The 15,955-nt window shown below is 30.8% G+C and overlaps 2 long non-coding RNA genes across 2 annotated transcripts; both read right to left on the reverse strand.

Annotated features, from left to right (window-relative positions):
- Nucleotides 1–34: 34 nt before the first annotated feature.
- LOC145334518 (uncharacterized) lies at nt 35–3,804 on the reverse strand. The gene is made up of 5 exons (XR_013884847.1): nt 3,686–3,804; nt 3,336–3,382; nt 2,733–2,792; nt 1,312–1,367; nt 35–172 (listed from the first exon to the last, which is right to left on the reverse strand). It is a non-coding gene; the product is annotated as an uncharacterized LOC145334518 (long non-coding RNA).
- Nucleotides 3,756–11,545, reverse strand: LOC145334469 (uncharacterized). Its single transcript, XR_013884831.1, has 9 exons — nt 11,468–11,545; nt 11,269–11,306; nt 10,803–10,888; nt 8,523–9,045; nt 7,368–7,428; nt 6,758–6,820; nt 5,264–5,344; nt 4,222–4,285; nt 3,756–3,787 (listed from the first exon to the last, which is right to left on the reverse strand). It is a non-coding gene; the product is annotated as an uncharacterized LOC145334469 (long non-coding RNA).
- Nucleotides 11,546–15,955: the final 4,410 nt, after the last annotated feature.

Raw genomic sequence — 15,955 nt, forward strand, 5'->3', positions numbered from 1 at the left:
TTTGTTAAAAGGGGGGCCGGGAGGTAGGGTTATTGAACAAAGAAATAATTAATATTCAAGATAAAACAAGAATTATCAATAAATCAAAGATCTGTTCTGAGTATTTTTATTATTTATTTACAATTAATATTTCTCAAGTATCCAATCATGAGTTGCGCCAGTTCAGCCAAACCTAAAAATAGTATTTTTGATCATGGAAAGAAAACGAAGTAATGGGCTTCGTCGTATTTTCACTAGGGTTGGGCCGGATACTTTTTTGGCCGGATACCGGATATCCGGCTGTTTTAAAATGCCGGATATCCGGTAACCGGCCGGATATCCGGCCAACGCTGGATATCCGGCAAATATACGGTTATCCGGCCAAATTACCGGATATCCGGCCGGATAACCGGCCAAATTACCAGATATTAAAGTAGTAAAAAAAAATTTCTTCAGAAATCTTATATAAATTTACATAAAGTTAAACTTATACAGAAAAAATGTTCTTCTAGCTTCAATAATAAGAAAATTATAGCCATTTAAGATTTTAAAAGGCAGAGATTTTTGGTGTAAAGTATAAAAAATTATAGAGCCGGATATCCGGCCGGATAGTTTCAATATCCGGTATCCGGCCGGATATTGAAAATGGCCGGATATCCGGCCCAACCCTAATTTTCACAGTAGATTTTCTCTGATTTCTAGCCACTGCGAGGGGCTCTAACACTGCGGGCTAATCATTACATTTACCTAACCTATCAAAAGCTATTGTGAAAATGCGATGAAATCCGCAACTTTTTTTTCTTTCCATGATCCGTTTTTTTTTATTGAGGTTGGTTTGACTAGTTTAGTTTAGCTGCAATACTTTACGTAATTTTTAATCACATTTAAATACACTTTAGTTTAGGGTCTAAAATGACACTCTACAAGTGTTTATGTTCGTTTGTCATATCCTTCATGTGAAGGTTTTGCTTTTATGGATGTTGTTATCCTTGTTTCAATTACAATTAAAATACGTTGAGATATTTTCAATTATTAGAGCATCATATCACATATCAAGAAATACATAAACTCAGAGAGAGAGGGGACAATGGTCTGTTTGTTACAATAATCCCCAAAGTTTTAAAATAACGTTTTCTACTTCAGTGGCTTGACAACTTTGGAGCTTCATTGAATTTTGTTTGATTGTTTCATTCAGTTCAGTGTTCAAACGTTTCAACCACTAATTTTGAATCACTTAAAAGGGTTATTTTTAAATCATCATTGTGGATGTACATCAATTTATCGGCCATTGGCTTATCCCTTTAGATCCCTAAATATAACTGTAATGTTAACCAAAAACACTGAGACCAAACCAGAGCCCCATAGAGCTTCCAAAATCCACGAGAAAACTAAAATAGTTCGCATCATATCATAAACAGCTTTCCACGGATATAAAAATATACAATTATAAGATTTAAACCAATTATTTAGCCCCGAGATTCTGAAGGCACGGGCTTAAAAATTAGTTTTAATCTGTAATTGTATATTTTATATATAGGTAGAAAACTGGATATAATACGATGCTAGACATAATTTTTCAGTATGGCTCAGAACTGGTTCTAATCCGCCTGATATTAATCGGTTCGAAGCGATACGGAAAAGAATATCCCATGTTAAGGTTAATTTCAATGGATAAAGAATACGTGGATATATTGACAGGTTTGTTGTCATACACTGAGGTTGCTAATATGGACCTAATTTATTGGTCAGTTCGTTCATCCAGTAGGAGGGGGGTAATGCTATTTTAACAAGCTGAGATTATCACTTTGTTAGAGTACATGAAAATCTAGTGCAACATCCAAGTAAATAAATGTTTATATTGATTTTAATCTTATTATTCACACCCTTAAAAGATTTTACTCAAAGATTGAGTGCTTTTGAATATACATATTTAAAGGGTGAGCAAAAAAAATGCGTAGATTTTTAAAATTCAAATTGCGCGGCTTGTGTTAATAGTAGAAAAATGTTACGCATACCATAAGAACCGATAAGAGGTATATTTTTTGGAAATATAAGAACAATTCCTCTGCTACGTATAGTTAGGGAGCTACATGTAAAAATGTCCCAACTGACTTAAAACTTGACTTGCAAGTAAATTTTGGGACATTTTACCACCTAGCTCCTAGATTATTTGTAGCACAGGAACCGTTCTTTTATTTCCAATAAATACAGTTCATAGCGGTTCTTACGGTATGCGTAACATTTTTCTACCATTAACACAAGCCGCGCAATTTGAATTTTAAAAATGTATGCACGTCTTTTTGCAAGAATTATTGTCTAATATTTACTAATATACTCGCAAGTCAAGTTTTAAGTCAGTTGGGACATTTTAACACGTAGCTCCCTAACTATACGTAGCAGAGGAATCGTTCTTATATTTCCAAAAACTAGACTTCATAGCGGTTCTAGTGGTATGCGTAACATTTTTCTACTATTAACACAAGCCGCGCAATTTGAATTTTAAAAATCTACGCATTTTTTTGCTCACCCTTTAGCTATATATAATTGCTATTTAGAATAACAAATACTCTTACAGACGTACAGACAGACGGGCAGTAAGACTGACAGACAAACGATCAGACAGACATAACAACTTATTTTGCAACTTCGCTACTAAAATATTTCGCTCACAGCTTCTATTGGAAAGATTAAGTGAGTTAGTCATACAATGAGGGAAACTGATACTTATAGAGATACTGTTCATCTAAAATTACCTTGAAAAATTGTAATAAACAATCTTGTATTTGTAAACCATTTGGTTTTCAAAGAGAAACCTAAACATATGAAGATTATAATATACATTCTTCATTCAGTTAATAAGCGAGAGATGGACAGTTAAATTTTATAATCCACATCCATTTCTTACCCTCAATGATTTAAACATAATTTCAATCTTAAAATTTTGGTGGAAGATTGATTTGTCATTAAAATCTTGTTTTTTTTGGAAATAATTGGAAATATTGCATCTCACAATTCACCATTCCTTACAGTTTTTATCGTGAGATATGCCTTTTTATTTTTGCTCATATGTGGGGTTTTTAAAGCTATATTTCTCTTAAGGAATAATTGGACGATGAATTGATTTATATTAGCAATTTAGAGAAATAATATTACATTACCCCCTCTAAAGTTTAAAACTATATGTCGAAAAGTTTTGCCAATGGTAGTTTTTCCAACCAATCCTGATTTAATAAAAAGTACTCAAAGTATTGAACCCATTCTTTTATAATTTTATCTGCTTTTGTTGCTTTGCTACCTATGAACATGATTGACCTTTGTTATTTGAAGGATAGATAAACTGCAGATAAATGAATAACCTGACTCCTGTTGCTCCCATTGGATTTCTACTGTTTCCATACTTTACCTAAATCAAACCAATTAATTTGTGAATTAGGATTGTTGAGGATAGTTTGTTTGGGAGGGAGAATTTACCCGATTTAGAATTCTTATGAATTATTTTAATATTATTTGGGATAAGCTCTGTTTTTTGGGAGGGGGAGTATAGAAATCTACATAAAGTTAATGATCCAAACAATCAAAATCCAAGAAAAGTCCCAACAGTTGTGAAGCTAAAGAATCAGAAAACGTTATCATAAAACTTTGTTGACTAGCGTAATAAACAGCTCAATGTCCCCTCCCTGACAAATTGTCTTAGATATAAGCCTACCGTTGTAGTAAGTTCTGTGCAAGGTCGTTTACACCCTTTCTTGGCCTGGAAATCCTCCATCTCTATAATCTTACTCAGATGCGTGTTTAGACGAATGATGTTCTGTAAGTCATGTTTTATCTATTATTCAAATATTTCAATACACTATTAAAGATAAGGTTAAAAGAAAGATAAATAGGTTTTCAACAAAAATTTTAACTGGAGAAGTAGTTAATATTTTTCCAACTTTGGATGATAATTTTTGTAACAATTAAGTACAATAAAAAAACATTATAAATAATAATCCTTCCACTCCCAATTTCAATTTTTATTTAATTCTATTATGTAAAGTAGTAAGGTTTTTAGTCTGTAGCTTAAGATAATTTCTGAACTACTGAATGAGCTTTCTGTTTTATTGTAGCTTTACAAAGGTCTCGAGGTGGTTTTAGGTGCGCAGCCGCTAGTGGTGCTTAGGAATTATTACATTTTTTGATGACATTGAAAAACGTAAAAGTGTGAAAGGAGATGTATCTTTACAACAATTATTATTGAAATACTAATTTCCTGTTGAAGGCTAATAAATTGTTTTAGGGTTCTCCAATCCATATTAGGACACTGATTCTGAATTATATTTTTTATAAGCAAAGCTTTTCTATAATTAGCGTCAATCTCTACGTCAGTAACTGTTAACTCTTTTCGTTAATTTAGACATGTTAGAATTGTCCTATCAATTTCAAACTTAGCTTGATCATAATGATTCCTGTAAAAATAATATACAGTTATCACACTCTACAAATGATAATGTAAAATTGCCATATCGTCTAATTTTAGAGCTTGCTTATATGGATGTTGTCATCCTTGTTCCATTTGTCTCTACATAATTTTTTATTAAAAGCGGTCTGTCCGACCGTAACGGAAAGCTCTTATCGTTAATTTAAGCATGTTAGAAATGTCCTATCGATTTCAAACAATAATTTCCTGTAGAAGTAAGATACGATTTAGAAAGACTATTAACTCTATAATCTATATTATAATTCTTTACGTTCAATAAAAACATATTGATTTTTAACCTTTTAACAAGTTATAATGTTATAAACATATCTATAATCAAGTTCTAAAAATGTAAGTATGGCCTTAAACAGTATTCTTTAGATAGGCAGTTTTGCATTAATTCACAATTTTGTTTAGACTTTTATATTTATATTCTTCTTATTCAGTTAATGTTCGTTTGTCCTACCATTTTTGAGCTTCGCTTTCATGGATGTTGTCATCCTCGTTTTTTTTAAAGGTGAGTTGTTTACAAAACAAAAAATGTCAATTAGTCTGAATAGAAGAATTCATTTTGAATAACCTTTTTTAACAGCCAGGTTATTTTTTTAATTATCATATTTTGTAGCATGACTGACAGACAGACGGACAAATCAAATTACACATACTGGATGTCCTTGTGTATAGGAAATCTTCACAAAGAAATTCAGCCGTCTATCTTGAATAACAGCTGAGAAAATCACACTTCCCCTATATAGGACTGGGTGATTTATAGACGGACAGACAAAGTAAATTATAGAGCAGTTTCGCTACCAAAAAATTTTCAATAACCTTTTTTGAGAGCCAGGTTGGGCTACATTTGAGATTGGTGAATTGGTCGGTTATCTTTGATAGCTGTCCATCTACACATTCCTATAATAACAATTTTATATTCTGTGCAATACTAGTGGCTGCGCCCCTCTCATCTAGAAGATCTTTATTCGAAGGAGTAAGGCAAGTAATGAAATAGATTAAAATTAAACTAATAATAAAAAATATAAAAATATATAATAATATATAAAAAAAATTATAAAAGCTATAGACAAGAAAACTACTTCATATAATAGAATATAGCCAAGCCATTTCAAAATTTCTAGGGTTTATGTTAACTGTAATATCTACTAAAGTGTTGATGGCTTAATAATGACATGCAATTTCTAAAAGTTAAATTAACATTTACGTCGACTATATTATTCTAAGCTGTTCCTGAACCCACTTAGTTCATTGTTGGTAAAGAACAAGAAACTCTTTTCTTTTCATTTCAAACAAATGTATAAATCTAAAATTGACAAAATTACCTTCTATAATGACAAGAAAAAGAGACAAACTGTTCTTTCCTGACAAGGAACTTTTTGAAATTACTATTAAGAAACTTTTTAATTTACCAATTATATTACATTTCAAAAACTTTTATCTAGAACAATTGAATAGAACACTACCTAGCAAAAATAAACTATTTAAATTCAAATTAGTCGATTCAAATATTTGCAACAAATGTAATACAGATCATGCATTATTCTTTTGTATATTTCCTTCTTATTTTATTCATAAACTAGCTGTCTTTTTAGATATTAAGTATAATAATGGACAACCTCAATTTATTTTTCTAAAAGAAAGCTTTTACCTATTTAATATGTATTATGATGATTTCTCGTTAAATGTATATACTCAACTATCCAATCTTATTTTAGCTGCAAAAGACAAATCACTCAAATTAAGCAACGACGACTGTATTTCAAATTGGAATAAAAACAACCTGCATGCCCATACAATTCTCCTAACCCAATTTTCCTTCAAACTGTTACAAAATGCAGGGCAAGAAACTAATTTTATCTCTGATTTTCTTGATTTTTTAATAACATAGTTATTACTTTTTTTCTGATTAATTTCTAGCTACTAATTAGTAGCTTATAAGCTATGTTGATGTAAATAAAAGTCTCGTACTATAATATGTAATTCTTTATGTATATGTCTTTTCTTTATGAAATACATATCTTTAAAACAAAACAAAAAAAATGGTGGTTGGCCTAATATCAAAGCATAATTACAGTAAAAAATATACTTAAGATGTTGATGTAATAACATTTGCTTTGATTAAGAACGCACAACTAACTTTTATTTTAACCTACAGCAAGTTTGTAAAATTAAGTAAAAAATATAAGGTTTAAATAAACAGTAAAAACCTTGTGGCGTATAGAAAGACTTACAAAAATACGGGCATGCATATGAAAGAAAATATTGTAGTTATAAAGTATCTGCTCTGCTTAAAAAAGGCTTCGAACTCACCAAATATTGTTGTTCTGAATACTCCTTGCAGCCACCCTCGTTTGTTGGATCATACACAGAAACCTTTTAAAGTAAGATTAATTTTAGATTATATATTGCATGGCAGTTTCCCACAAAGCTTTCTGTCGAGCACAATCAACCCTCTCTCCCCTTATTTTGGATAAATTAAAAAATAGTAGGGTAGTTCTTTGTTTGTTTGTTTATTACTAGGTTAGGTCGTATTGGGTATATGTTATATGCCCTGCAGGTTTAAGAGTCCACCTATAGGGCATACGGGCCAAAAAACTACCTAACTTTTAATTTGTTTTAACAATAAGGGGGATTTAAGTGCTCAATAGGTACTTTCATGGAAAGCATCATATAAATATATATTACATTAAATGCTCAAGAATCTCATGTGATAAGACAATGGATGATAAATTGATTTACAGCAAGCCAAAGATGATAAACAAATGAATCCTTTTAAAGAATAAGATTTTTACCTGAAGTACAAAAGTTTCCTGGACAAGGAAAAAGAGAACTAGTATATAAAGCTTTGGGCACCAGTATAATTTATAGTCCTATGTCCCCGCCCACCCTCCCTGGAAAATACTAAAGTTTTAAAAAATACCTTCTTAAGATCAACAAAATAGGTGTTAAGTTTACCCCTTTCAATCATGATATCATCACCCCTAGAATAAGAACAATTGTGACCATAAGTAGCGGAGCAACAAAAACAAATAGAAAAGTGCATTAAAAAATAATACAATTTTATGACAGAAATAAATTATTTATATAATTCTTTATATAAAAGTAACATGTTGATTGTCTGTGTGTCTATCTGGACCGAAGGATCTCTTTAATGGCCAAACTGATATGTTTCTTTACAGTGTAGCTTCTCATAGGTCCTGGGAAGGTTTAACTATTTTCGGGAAAAGTACCATAACCCTCTAAAAATAAATCACCCATAGAAAAAAATTACCACAAAGTAAAGCTTATTTCATAAAAGAATACTCTTTAAAGACACTAAAAAGAGATTCCAGATTTAAAGAGCTAAAAAGATTTAATATATGTACATTAAAAATTTCATACATTAAATTTGTTTTCCAAAACTGAAATAAAAACCTTTTTGTGCAAGCTGCTAAATCCAGGATTTATGATTAGAGATCATTTCCAGATGGGGTAAACCCAGGGATCTAAAGTTATAAGACAATGGCCGATAAATTGATGTACCATTGTACATTCCTAATAATGATACACAAAATTCTGTAGATTAAACTTAGTGATTGAATCATTTGAACACTCAACTTTATAAACCAACCAATCAAAATTCAGTAAAAGACCCAACAGATCTAACAAATAAGGAACGTTATTGTCAAATTTTGGGGATTACATTAATAAACAATTCTCTTTGAAGTACAATTAATTTTCTCTTTCCCTATCACAAACTTTGATTATTTTTATATCAAACTCTTTTAAACATAGACGTTAAAATCGTTCCAACAGCTGCTATGTCAGTTGTGCGACATTACTGGTTAGATTAGTGGGAATGTCATGGTTCAAAACAGGCGCCAGGCGCAACTCATTACCTTGCACTAAACAGTTAGGACTTAGAAAAAGAGTTACTTGTCCGTAGAATGTCACATTAACCTAATATCCTTGGGTGTTAGAGTATCGCATCCCATAACATGCGAATGATGCTCTGGATTCTCGATCTTGATAATCACATTAAAATCAAATCCCGCCACTATGAGGTAAATTAAGGTAAGTTCAGGTTTAACTTTACCTCTGGCTATTGATATAAAGGGCAGGCAGGGTTCTCAGGTTGGGATCAGTCAGGTACACTTGACATCTGTTCTTAAAATCTTGTGACCCTTTGTTTGTTCCTTGTTCAACTTTATAAATAGATAGATGAAAAGATAAATAAATTAGATAAGATAGATAGATAGGGAGATTAGATAAATTATTTAGGTGAGATAGATAGAGAAAATATATAAGATAGATTGGGAGATTATACAGATAAATAGATAGTAAAAAATGATACTTAATAAAAGATAGATTACATTATTATAAAGTAGAATAAATGGATAGATATACTACAGGCATTGTTAAAAAAATCAAATAGATAGGATAATTATATCGTAGAAAGTGCAAATTCAGCATGTTTTATAGAAGTATGGACTTTCATGTAACGATCGTAGAGTTGCTACGCCTTCTAAAACATTCCAAACTCAAAAGAATCAACAATGAGTTCATCAGTAATCTTGTAATCAGATAGCTCCCAACAATAGCCAAACTTCGGATAGAACCTTGATAGAAAACATGGTAAAGAGAATGACAGATGAAAATGTTTTAGAACAGATTCATTTGCATCAAGGGAGAGGTCAAAGGACTGTAATGCATAATATTACTTGTACCCAAAGTCTTACAAAAATGTTTGGTTTTTTGAAAACATTGATTGAAAACTTAAAACTTTTTGACTAATATACATTATCTACAGACGGAGTTATTTGTATAATCCTCATTGGGGATGAATAAAGATTTATATTTCATTGCTGTATCCCTTAAACTGTGTTTGACCTATTTTTAATATTGGTATATCAAAAAAATAAAATGACACCAGTAGAATCATACTGCAGAGCTAAAAATACGAATAGGGCCCAAAATAATTTTTTCATAATAAAGTTTTTTTTTGTATTATATTCAATTTTTCAATGCAATTTTACAATTGTTTTAGAAAAAAATTTAATTGTATTTATATAAAGTGAATTATATGAAATTGTTCTGTAAGCAAAAATTTTACCCCAAACTAAAAGACCCTTTTGGTCTGTAAAAATTTCCTATTCAACAGTAATAATTATATAGTAAATAATAGCTAATAGCAATTTAAAATTTTTTTTATTTTACAAGACCTAAACTTATAAGAAAAATTTGTATTATCATAATTATGTATAAACAGTTACTTCTTTAAAAATCTTTGGAGTACTATAATAGATATAGTAAATGATAGCTTACTCCCATATATAAAAAAGTTTTTTCAAAATAACCTCAATAATTGTTTTTTGACTATCAACAATAATGTATAAAAGCTTGACTTCTAAATACTAATTTTATTCTACAGTATCTATGCAGCATAACCTAATTCTAAATACTTCATCTATAAAAGTAAGCTTTAATTTTGAATGATAATTTAATAAAAAAGAAAATAGTTTTTTTTTCATATAAAAATGCTAAATATTAAAATTTATGTATATCAATGTATTTTAAACACCCCCCCCCCCTGCTGATATTGTCTCTTGCTAAAAAAATCCCTTCCAGTTTACTTTTAACATCCAACTAAACTCAAGGTTGATTATATTATTTTCTTCTTTTTTTTAGCAACATTTTCTGCCTTTATAGTTCTACAAATTTCTTTATTTTTACCTATCTTTTAATATGTAAATTTAATTAATATGATTTATGTCATTTAAACTGATGAGGGTGCAATGTCCACCGAAATATATTTCAATAAATAGCTGGGAAGTATCAAAGACTTTTTAACTCAGTGAATTTATCATAGTAATAATTAAGTTTTATATTTCCTCCAAAAATGTTAAAATCAGGGGCTTATAATACAAATTTAGGCTCTGCAGTCTGATTCTACAGGTGTCCTAGTATTTTTGACACCACTTTAAAAAATAGGTTAAAAACAGTTGAAAGTGTCAAAGAATCTAACTCACAACTTTACAGTGATTTAGAAGGGGTTAATATAAGCAGCATTTAAAAGCATTTTAGCCTCCTAATTTGATTATTATGAAAAAAATTCTTTACTTTCTCTTTAAAATGTTTTGTAAGTAAATAACGGGAAAAATATGGGCTTTCTTTTAAAATTAAAATAATGTGATAACATTAAAATCTTGCAAAAGAGATAGTTTTTTGGTGATTCTGTATTCCACTACATATTTTAAAATTAATAGGAAAACCAGCTGCGCCCTTAGCCTTTAAACAGATGCAATCTTTCTAACAAAAAGTCTAGTTACTTTCTGTATTAGAAGATAGATAACTCCTTTAATGACCTTTGAAATACCTTTTAGTAAAGTGAGAAATGTTGTAGACTGTTTCTGTGCCATTTGTCACCCTTATCACTACATCCTCAGGATTGTATGTCAATACCTGCAGCAAATTAAGTTAAATATATTTTAAAAGGTTTAAATAAATACATTTTTAAAAGCAAAATAAGTAACAAATTTTCATCTTTGTATAATGATTACAGTTTAGATGATTACGGTAGCAATTCTATAGTCAGTAAGTCCATTTTTAAGATGATTATTTTCAATTTTATATGATACAGTTTGATAGTTTGAAATATTGATTTCTAACACGATTAGTCCAAATGCTTTAAGCGAAGCGTACGTATCTATAATAAAGTCTAATGATGTAAGTCCATTTGACCATCTGGTATCAAGGTAATTTTAGGAAAAAGTTTTTGACAGACTTATATTAAATGCATTTTTGTTTGTCTTCCACTATGATATGAACATATTATATTATACCTGATTTAATATATTCCAAAAGGTTTCGTTTTTTACATCTAAACAACAATTTTCACATTTTAAACATACTTTTGCATAACTAATATCTATGAAATTTAATAAAGTCAACAATTCAAGAAATTGAAATTAAAACTTAGGAACTGGTATAGTTTATATCCCGATGTCTCCTCCCTCCCTTTGTTTATTTAATCAATGTTACCAAAAACAGTTTTGCCATCCAGAAAATGTTCATAGATTCTGAATCCAAATTCCTCCTTAAGCTTTGTCTCATTGATCTATAATAAACATTTTTAGATAGAACCCCTATCATGTATTATATTTTGAATTAAAGGTTTTTAATCTGTCAGTATACATGGATTTCGGCAAAGATATCTTAACCGGAAATCTACTCCCTCAGGTTGGTATTGAAGCCACTAAAGAAGCGTTGGATCGGTTAAAATAATATACAACTCCCTTTCCCCCTCAAAAAAAAAAAAAAATTATTAACTTGCCTGATTTTCTGGACAAATGGTGAGCAAAGGTGGTTGAACAGTGGTCACATCTAGATAGTCTTCTTGATCTTAAATAATTTCAAGTTTACAATGTACATATATCATTATGGAATGGACAAACATTTATTATAGAGCAGATGTTAAGTTATCATAACAACGAAAAAAAGAGAGACAAAAAATAAAATCGGTGGGGGTCGACTCCCCCCCCCCCGGCACCCCTACCTCACCTTATGTGCCTGAATGGGCCTCTAGGGGCGAAGCTCTAGTAAAATATAATTTATACCTACAATTGGGGGATCAATTAGTTTAGCCATAAAAATTCCCATTTGAAAGAAAAACATAAATAACGCGAAAATTAACACAAAGCTTTTGAATATTTTTAGTCCATCCATAGTTGAATAACTTTGCGTAACTATTTAATAAAGAATATTAACAACGCTTAATATGTTTCAGAGTGAACCCAAATAATAATTTAGTTTGTCAGTCCGTAGGTAATGAACATTTCATAATGATGTTTATAAAATTTGTCAAATATGCTATTTGTCAGAAGTTCGACTCTGAACTTTTATGTCTGTCAAAATCCTTATGATAAAGTAACAGGATGTTTGTCTGTGTGTACCAATTGATCTCGCTAACCGCTGAACCGATCGGGTAGCTTCTCATAGGTAGGTCCCGGGAAGGTTTAAAACTATTTTGGGGGAGGGTACAGCCGCTCTATCAAGAGAAATCACAAAATAATCGAAAAATTATGTAATATACGTAGACTTGAACGCAACATAGTTAGGTATCGTAGAGACTTGAACGCAACATAACTAGGTATCGTAGAGACTTGAACAAAAAACATATAAAGTGCTACTAGAGGCCTCTAGGGGCGTATCCCCTAGTAATATAGAAATTGACTGATCTTTGGCGTGCGAACGGGGAGGGTATGGAACCATGGGTGGTTAAAAAAAGTCTAAAACCATTCCAAAAATAAGATTTAAAGATAAAATAGACTGACCCCAACATGCAACCAAAATGAAGCTTCCCTAAAACGGAAAACACAATCAGTTTAGTTGTTAATGAGATCTTAACGGACAATTACAAACCTTTCCTGGAATGTCGATAATAGATCATTTTAAGATACTTTTAATCGACAGAAAACATGAGAAAAAGTTTAGTATGTCGATTAAATTTAGTTTCGCTACAATATAAGTCCTTAGAATTTCGTTATTCTTAAAAAGTCCTTCAGAAAAAAAATTTCTCAAAATTAAATTTTAAGTGCCCCTTTATCGCCGCCCCCCCCAACCGATTATGGTTATGAAAGGGGAAGGAACGTCCAAGCTTTTTATTTTGGTGGGAGTAAAAATTTTTAAGGGAGGGGGTAATTCGTTTTTTGGGGGGGTATTTACCCCCCCAAAATTGTTTTGGGGGGTAAATACCCCCTCCTAAATGGTTGGGGGTGCCTACGCCCCATTACCCCCCCCCCCCCCCTTGGACGTCTATGGAAAGGGGTCCGATTTTTCAGGGTTAATTGTGTAGATTCCAACAAAAAATTAATCAACTGATGAGTAGTAGACTTACTAATTGTATGAAAGATTTACTGTTATGTTAACTTTTTATGTATTTAGGCGTGGGTAAAAATTTAATTAAGTTTAATAACATTTAGCAGTATTTGAATAGATATCGATTTGGAAAACAAAGTTTTTATTTGGTTAAAGGTAAACTTTAACCAAAAATTGTTAATCCACTTTCAAGGACTTTTAAAACAAATTTAACTTTTCATTTTATTTTAAAAAATTAAAAGGATTCAAATGTTACTATAATTTATCTTTTATTTTATTCATAACTAAATAGATTATTATAAAAATATATGTCATATCTTCATAAGATTTTTAATACCTATCTAAATTTATTCAACTTGATCATTGAATTCAAAATCCTGACAGATTTATATTGAATAATTCTATTTGAACAATGAATGGCAAAAAATGGATCTTGTTACTACAAATTAAACGAGATTCCCCTGAAACTCAATTTATCTCACTGATAACTTTTACATTTCTCCTATGCTGAAGACCAAAATTCAGCTATTATAAAAACCTTGTATTGAAAGTTTTAACATGAACCTAGTAATAGTGTATAACTTTTTATCTTTGTGACGTAACAAAAATCCATCTCTTTTTTAGGGGTTTCCTTTCCCACCTCCCCTCTCATCCTTCGTTTTTTGTTACGTCACAAAGATAAAAAGTTAGACACTACATATTTTAATATCTCCATTATACATGCAACAATCAAAAAAGAGAAATAATTTACATCGTATAAATATGTATATATATATATATATATACATATATATTTTGTAAGCCTTTAATTTATAATTGTATAGACTTTGAGACTTTACAATACCTAAATCTATTTATTGTTAGTTTGACTTCCCTGAAAAATAAAACCATCTCTTGAAATATGTACAAATAAACAAATTAGGATAACATACCTCTTTTTTATTAGGATAAGAAGCTAGTATGTAGACTATGCATTGTGAATCATTCCATCCTTATAAGAAAATTGTCATTGTTATTGTTACTTAGATTTTTTTCTAGGCAAATTTTTTTTACCCCCCCCCCCCCCAAATTTTTACCCCGGGGGTAAAATTTGCTTGGGGGTGGTAATTAACCCCCCTGAAATCTGTTGGCAGGGGTAAATTTAGTTTACCCCCCCCAAAATTTACCCCGGGGTAAAATTTTTAGGGGGGGTAATTAAAATTTTATTAAATATATAGAATTAAAAATGCGCGCGAAGCGCGCAAAAATTTTTTTTATTAGAGATTTTTTATTTTGGGGGGGTTATTTACCCCCCCCCCCCCCCAAATTGTTTGGGGGGGGTAAATGGTAAAATGGTTGGGGGTGCCTACGGCACCCCCAGGGTAGGGGTAAATTTTGAATGGGGGGGGTAATCGCCCCATTACCCCCCCCCCTTGGACGCCTATGTTGATATACCAGTGTTTAAACATATTCACCAATAGCTTTAGTCCACAGAAGGGAAGGGATAATTATGGGGAACCAATGCCTGTGCTTACTAAACTGGTATTAGAATAAATTGAATATTTTCTTATTTTAATATCTGTAGAAAATTTTCTGTAATATGATACCATACATGATTTTTCGGTATGGCTGAGAGCAGAATCAAATCGTTTAGTTGGTAAGCGAGATCTTTAGTTACAGACAGAAAGACATCCTGTTACTTTACATAAGGAATATATTACCTTATTGTTCAGTCAATATTGCTTTCTTGTAATTTTGATGGATTCTCGTTCAAGCTTGCCATTTTAACCAGCAGCCATTTTTAAATACATTTTTTCAAAACATAAAAACATTTCTAAAACTTCTTGTGGTTTTAGAATTATATAGTAATTTACCTACTGTGTTTTTTTTTATTTGAATTTAATGTTTTCATATTTACTTATTTGATTATTGTTTATTGCTTGAATGCCATATTTTTTGTTTATGTGATGAACTTTTATTTGTTGCATCGTATCAAAGACAGCTTTCCGCGGATATTGAAATAAAAAAATATTTGATTAAAACAAGTTTTTCACCCCCTAAGGCCAGGGCTGGCCAAACTGGTATTAACTTCATGATTTTAATTGAAAATTCGAGGACAATTGTCTATAATATGATGCAATACATGATTTTCCAGATTGGTTGAGAACCAGTTCTTATACAGCGGAGAATAATCGATGCCGAAGCCAAACTGGAATATGTTTTACTATATTATGATTTGTATGATTTTCTATAAGTGAATTGAAATTGAGTGATTAATTAAGGATTTCATAATATATGATACAACGCACATAGGGGCAACAAGGGGCATCAATTCACCACCCCCAAATCAAGTTTTAAACATTCTATGAGTATTATCATACCCAATGTACATCAAATTTCAAAGGAATCGTAAAAATACGCTTTTCAAGTAAGCATTCTAATGCATGGAAGTCAAGAAATGCAAAAAATTTCTTACAGAAAAAGGCATACTTTTTGTGTTTGACCAACAATTTTAAAAGTATTATAAAATCTCTTAGAATTAACGTAATTAGACAAAATAACTTTTGATGAGTCATGCATTACATATATTTTGACAGTATTGAAGAAAAAAACACAAATTGAAGAAATTAGTCCTAAATAATTCTAGTTGAAGTCAAGATTTTAGTTTATTTT

Source organism: Acartia tonsa, chromosome 12, assembly GCF_053477335.1.
Source record: "Acartia tonsa isolate MP-2025a chromosome 12, ASM5347733v1, whole genome shotgun sequence".
In the NCBI taxonomy this organism is placed as follows: Eukaryota; Metazoa; Arthropoda; class Copepoda; order Calanoida; family Acartiidae; genus Acartia; species Acartia tonsa.